This window comes from Apium graveolens, chromosome 5 (assembly GCF_009905375.1).
Source record: "Apium graveolens cultivar Ventura chromosome 5, ASM990537v1, whole genome shotgun sequence".
NCBI classification, from domain to species: Eukaryota; Viridiplantae; Streptophyta; class Magnoliopsida; order Apiales; family Apiaceae; genus Apium; species Apium graveolens.
In genome coordinates, this window is record NC_133651.1 from 261,243,284 (window position 1) to 261,249,948 (window position 6,665).

The following is a 6,665-nucleotide window of genomic DNA, read 5'->3' on the forward strand; positions in this document are numbered from 1 at the left end:
AAAGATTTTAGGCCCAGAATTGGTACAACAAATGCATGAGACGGTCAAATTGATTCAGAAGAGATTACTTGTTGCTCAAGATAGGCAAAGAAAGTATGCAAACCCGGCACGTAAGGATATCAGATTCCAAGTAGGTGAAGCCGTATTGCTGAAAGTATCACCGAGGAAAGGATTGTCTCGATTTGGCAAGAAAGGGAAGTTAGCACCTAGATATATTGGTCCTTTTGAAGTTTTGAGTCAAGTAGGGAAGGTGGCCTATGAATTAGCTTTGTCGCCTCGGTATCAGCATGTGCATAACGTGTTTCATGTGTCATTACTTAAGAAGTATAATCCTGATGCCAACCATATGATAGAATATGAACCTATGGAGATTCAGGCAGACCTGTCATTTATGGAGCAACCTGTCAAAATACTCGACTGGCAAGAGAAGAGTCTTAGAAATAAGTTGGTCAAGTTGGTAAGAGTACTTTGGAGAAATCCCAAGGTTGAAGAGTCAACGTGGGAACTAGAGTCGGATATGTGTGGCCGGTATCCTCACTCATTCTCCTAGATTCTAAGGACAGAATCCTTAAAGGGGGAGAAGATGTTACGACCGGTATTACTAAACTCTATCTATATATAATTGTGTGTTTATAATTAAAATTTAAATTGTGTGGAATTATAAATGTGGATGATCTATATGACTCGGTGCCTATAAACTAAGTGTTTAAATGTATTAGTTTATATAAAAAAATTGAAAAGAAAATCTTATCATTTAGTATTTTTAAATGATAATCAAAAGTACTTCATTTTATATGAAAAATCGATTTTAAAAATCTTTTAAAAATAAACTTTCAAATTTTATATCATTAAATTTCTAAAATCAAAAGCAATTTTATGATATTTATTTTGTGATTTATGGAGGTGCATTTATATTTATAAAAATTGTTTTATATAAATTAGTTGATTTTTAAATTGCAAATTACTTAGTTGCCCATGCATGCAAATACCCTCCAATTCAATTTAAAAGGTCATAAGAGACAATTCCTACCCCACTAACCTTCTTCTATCCACCATAAGACTAAACTACCCTAGCATGCACTTTTGCTTGGTTATTGGAGAAGGGCACTTTAGTACATTCCAAATTCCATTATTGAATTAGTGCATGATGAACCATAAAGATAGGAGTTAACCCAAAACCACACTCCACTCAAGCTCAACATTTTCACTCTAAAATTTTCTCTCCTCCCCCTCTCTTTTTCTTCATTCGGCCGAAGCCCCTTCCCCCATTCCCTTCAAATTTTCTTCATCAAATCCTTGCCATTCTAGTGTATTTCCATTACCCATTCACATAATATACACTTTAAAAGAAGTTACAAGCTTAGGAGATGAAGTTTAATGCTTGCATGTCTTGATTTTATGTGATCTCCAAAGAGAAACTCTTAATTCATATGGATTAAAGAGTTCTCTATGAGATATACTTTTTATGTGCATAAACTAAGTATTTCCATGAATAAAATTCTTTTAAAACCTTTGCATGCTACTTATATTCAGTTGTAAAGTCATATTCTACTTTTCATGTTAGAGATAGGGCATTATTTTCAAGTATAATCATGTTATATATGCTCTTCTTTTCGAAAATGTACATGCATGCTTAGTTTGTGTTAAATTTGACCTTATATGTGCTTAAAACGAATTGTTTCCTTAATATTATGCTTGATCCTAGTTTTTAAAAGGTAGTGTGCATGATCTTTTGAAGTAGTTAAGTATTTTAAGTCAAATTTATGAGCTAATAACCCTCTTGTTTAGTCGAACTTGATTTAGTGATCATCTTGAGGTGCATGTTAAGTTTTGTTTTGCATGTTTGTACTATAGGGCATGGATATTCTCCATTATTGGTTGAGGCCTTAGTTTAGAGTCTTATAGTAGTAAATTTTCCTTGTTTGAGATTTAATTCTTGGTTTTAAAGTGGGAGTTAAGGTGGAAAGGCTAGGATAGAAGCTTGAAAATTTTTCCTGATTTGCATGTGAGTTTTGTGTTGATTTTGAATGGGCATTTCTTAGGTATTGTTAGTACCAAGACACGGGGAGTTAATACTTGGGGTATACTTGAGTCTAGAAGTCACAAATTAGAGAAACCCAGCCATTTAGTGAGGTGCACACACCAAAATTTAGAATCTGTCCAGCAGGGGACAGTTTTGTTGTAACTTAGAAATGAGGAGTTTTGACCATGTCATGGGTAGGCCCTTATTAGGTCCCAATTTGTTTGTAGAAGGGGGGGTTGAATGCAAACAATACCGTTTAATCGAATAAAATGCGGAATAAAAATGTGAAACAAAATTCAAGTTAAATAAAACTTTTATTAAACTTGAAAGGTGTTACAACTACGGTATCGGTTACAAGGGATTAATCTCAAATCAATTATTACAAATCTAGAATAAATTCGACATGAACTTTTTCTATTTTTGCAATTAAAAGATCAAATGCTAAATGCGATGTGAGATTAAGTTCTAGGGATTTTAATCCGCTAGATAGATACACAAGAACAAGATAAATAATTCTAGTGGATTGGATTTAACTTTTCAATCTAGAATTTTGATCTTGAATAAAGCAGATGAAAAATAAAATGTTTGAGCCTTTTTTTTCTGCTGAGTTCTTGACTTGTGTTTTTGTTGAATAATTGCATGATTGTCTTCTGCTGTGTTTTGTTGTTTAAGTAAACAAAACAATCCAGTGAATCAGCAAGACTTTCGGCAAGACAATCAAATGAACTGGCATGACAATCCATTTGAACTGGTAGGACTTTCGGTGAGACTATCCTTTTGAACTAGCAAGACAATCCCAATAGCTAGCAAGACAATTAGAATGAACTAGCAAGACTTTCGGTATGACTATCAATTGTCATACCGATTGTCATAGTAGTTCAAATCAAATTGTCTTACTGAATTATTAATAGATTTTAATCTAATAATAATTCTGAAAATCCTTAATATTAATTCTGAATTAATTAATCAATTAATTCAATTAATCAATAAATTAATCTTTGCAGATATAATTTATTTTCTTAATTAAATTATTTGATTTAATTAATTAATAGAGAATTAATACTAATCTTGAGCAGCAACCATTCTTCTGAAAATCTTCTGAAAATTACTGTCAATTATGAATCAATTCCACCACTTCAATGTTGACACTCAATGTACTGTCTGGTTCATGAGTGACTAACTTCCGTGACGTTTCTTCAAGCCTTGACCTTGATACTCTTGATTTTCTTCAGACTCAATCCTTGTAATTAATTGATACCCTGACGAGATCTCTGTCACTTGATTAAATCCACAATCTTGATTTATATCACTGAGGCTTGATCAATTTCCTGAGCTTCTTCCAGTGAATTAAGTCTTCAAGTCTGTAGATGAATAATGTTTCTTAACCCTTTGACAGATGTTACTTTGTGAGATCTCTCTGACGATAGATCCACTATTTACTTATTACATTCTTATTTGAGTTGAGTTATATCCTCGAATATACAAATAGGCTATGCCATATGCCTTTCAGCCCTCACTAGGACTTGGTTAGCCCTAGTTAGATGGAGTGTCATAGGAGATTTTCCAGCCATAGTTCATAGAAATTGAGTTAGAATCATGTGTCATAAGTTAGTACAAAACAGGACACTTTTCTGTCCAAAAAACAGGGGAACATTGGACTTTAAGCTTAGGCCCAGGTAGGCCCAAGCTAGGCCCTTGAGCCACACCAACTTTGAGAGTTGACTCATGGTCAGAAGAGTCTAGTGTAGAAGTTTGAGAGGTAAAATTGAAGTGTAAGGTTGTCAATTGTACTCATAAACCCATTGTGTCACCCTAAAATCAGTATAATGAGCAAAATCACTTAACCATTAGTTTTAGGGAACTTATGAGTGAGGCCTAGGTTGACCACCATAGTTGTAAGATAGTATGAGGTCAGTAGAGTGTAAGGCCTAAGTCAGGGTTTATAAGAACTTGATGGTTTAGAAAAGGCGCTTCGAGTTATGAGGACGATATTAAGAGTTTTGGCTAGTTTAGCAAAACTAAGTGAATTGAGTAAGTGGAGTGAGATCATCCAAGCCTAGTGATGCAATATAGTGTGTATGGATATATTATTATGTACTTAAATGTGCTATATGAACATGAGTGGCTATGTGAACTATTATGCTTATAAGGTAATTATAAGCGTTTATGTGTATATAGGCCTAAGTGCCAATGTGCGTAATTTCGGTTTATAATTAAGTTGAGTTAGTGAGTATATATTATAATGAGGATATTATTATTTTGTGTAGGCTCTTGAGACGAGGGTAAACTTGCCATTAAAGTCGAGTGAAGCTCCAGTTGCTCCCACCTGCCGGTCAAGTCAAGCCTTTCTCAAGGCAAGTGTTTCAACCTACCTTTTTATTTATACTGCAAGATAGTGTTAGCCCAGCTTTTATATATGATGCGAGTATTCTAATTCACCTTGATATATATGATCCAAGTGGTTTCAAATCTATCTTTTTTATTATATGCAAATGCCCTGAACCCTCAAGTATCTATTGCAAGTAGTTTAGCGTTGCTTGGAGATTTCTATGCAGGTAATTCAAAAGTCGTACCATGCTAATATACCAAGTAATTGTGATGTGGAACCCTGTGCAAGTTATACTCAGTAACCTTATCTTGATACCTAAAAGTCAGTTATCCCTTAAAAGTCATTCATGATTGCTTGATAATTCTATTCTTACTCCTAAAACATGATACCCTGTTATACTTTGAATTGATGCTCACCTTCTTTATATTTCAATACCTATGTCTTATCTGGAACCATTACCTTGAACCTAGTTTGACTTAGTTCCTTCATACTATCCGATAACCCCGCTAAATCTCATTGTCATATTCCTTGTGAATAGAAACCTTGTAATTCTCTTGATAAAGTATAGTCTAGTTGATCATGGCCTTGAAATTTAGTGGACATATTCTCTGTACTTCAAAGTTGATCTAGAACCCTTGATAAAGATGCTCACTATTTAAGAAATTAATCGTCACTACTTGCTTACCCTGATTACCCTGATATTCCAGCTAGCAGACATGGTTAGATTCAAGCAGACAGCGCGTAAGACTTGTGATGCCGATTCGTATGTTTGATCTCAGGTAGTTAGTGATTTTGTGTGTGAGGACTCGATATTGAGATTAGGTTGTATTAGTTAATAGTGTTGGGTTATTCCAAACCCTAAACTGTAAGATCTTGGATTCAGATGTATTTACTTCCTTTTGTTAACTAATATAATTATTCGTATATTATTTTTTGTAAATGTTTGGGGCGTGACAGAAGGGATAACATCAATAACAATATTAATGAGCAAAACGCTCAGCAAGTGAATAACAGTGAATATCAATGCATCATATACTCATTAAAACGATAACAAAAGATAATCGATAATAAGATATCTCAAATAAAAGATCAAGTTTTTAGTAAGTGAATGGAATTGGAAATCACACAACGCTATGAGCAATGAGGGGTGATCAACCCATATCAAAGCTCCGAACCACTTAACCAGTGATTCACAACTATTGAGGATCCTCGGCACATATTGGCCAAATAAAACCATCAGGCTCCCTGCTACTGATGTTTTTAACAATGACTGGTGCCTCAGTCTTACCAGAACATACCATCCAATTCCTTTTAATCGATTCATTTTAATTTCAAAGGGTTCTTGATCAAGGACAAGATAACAAGGGTTGGTATTGTCAAGGATCAAGTGACAAGTTTTCAAAAAGAGGGAATGTTATTAAGATCAGGCTTCCCAAAAGAAATAATTCAAATTTGTGAGGGGTTAAGGGTTCACATGATATATTAAAGGACTATTGTTGGGTATTCACATGGATAAGAAGTAATATGTGGTGAAAAGGGATCAACTCAAGTATGAAAGAGTTTAACTGAATTCAAGATCAAATCATTGGGTAATGCCGGGGTTTAATTAATCTTATTGAAACTGTAGTCATGCATTCACAGGGTAATTAATCACAGGAACAAGATTATAAAGATAAATTGAGAGTTCACTTGCCTGGACTATGCTTACTGAGCTCTTGAATGGAATTTTCTATGGGCTCCTTTCCTGACCTTCTACTTGAACCTATAATAAATAGTATCCTCATTACAACTCTTGCTAACTACCCTTTCGTATATACTATAAATACACATATATACATATATACACACACACATATATATACTCTTAATTTCTGCTAATTACAAGTAATATATGCATCACATAACTCACATAACACATAGCAAGAAGTGGCATGACAATTTTATCACTTAATTAATAGTGCACATCTAGACTCTATTTTCGACCTTAGTCACTTAAGCAATTAATCATGTAACATGTAATTATCATGACCAATACTCCTAATCCTCCTTTAAAGACGTCAACTCAACCTAAATTTAGTAAGGCGCATGTATGCCTCACTTCAAATGATTCACAAATGCAATGCACAATATTTGACTTATCGAATGCACACCTTGGAACCAATTGTGTGCCTTGGAAAAAATATGAAATTATACCTTGGTTCTTTGTTATATTATGACTTCTTATGACTTTAAGATAACTTTAGCAATTGTTTTGACATCAAGGCCTCACTTAAAAGATACACAAATGCAATGCACCTTTCTAAAGTTTCCAAA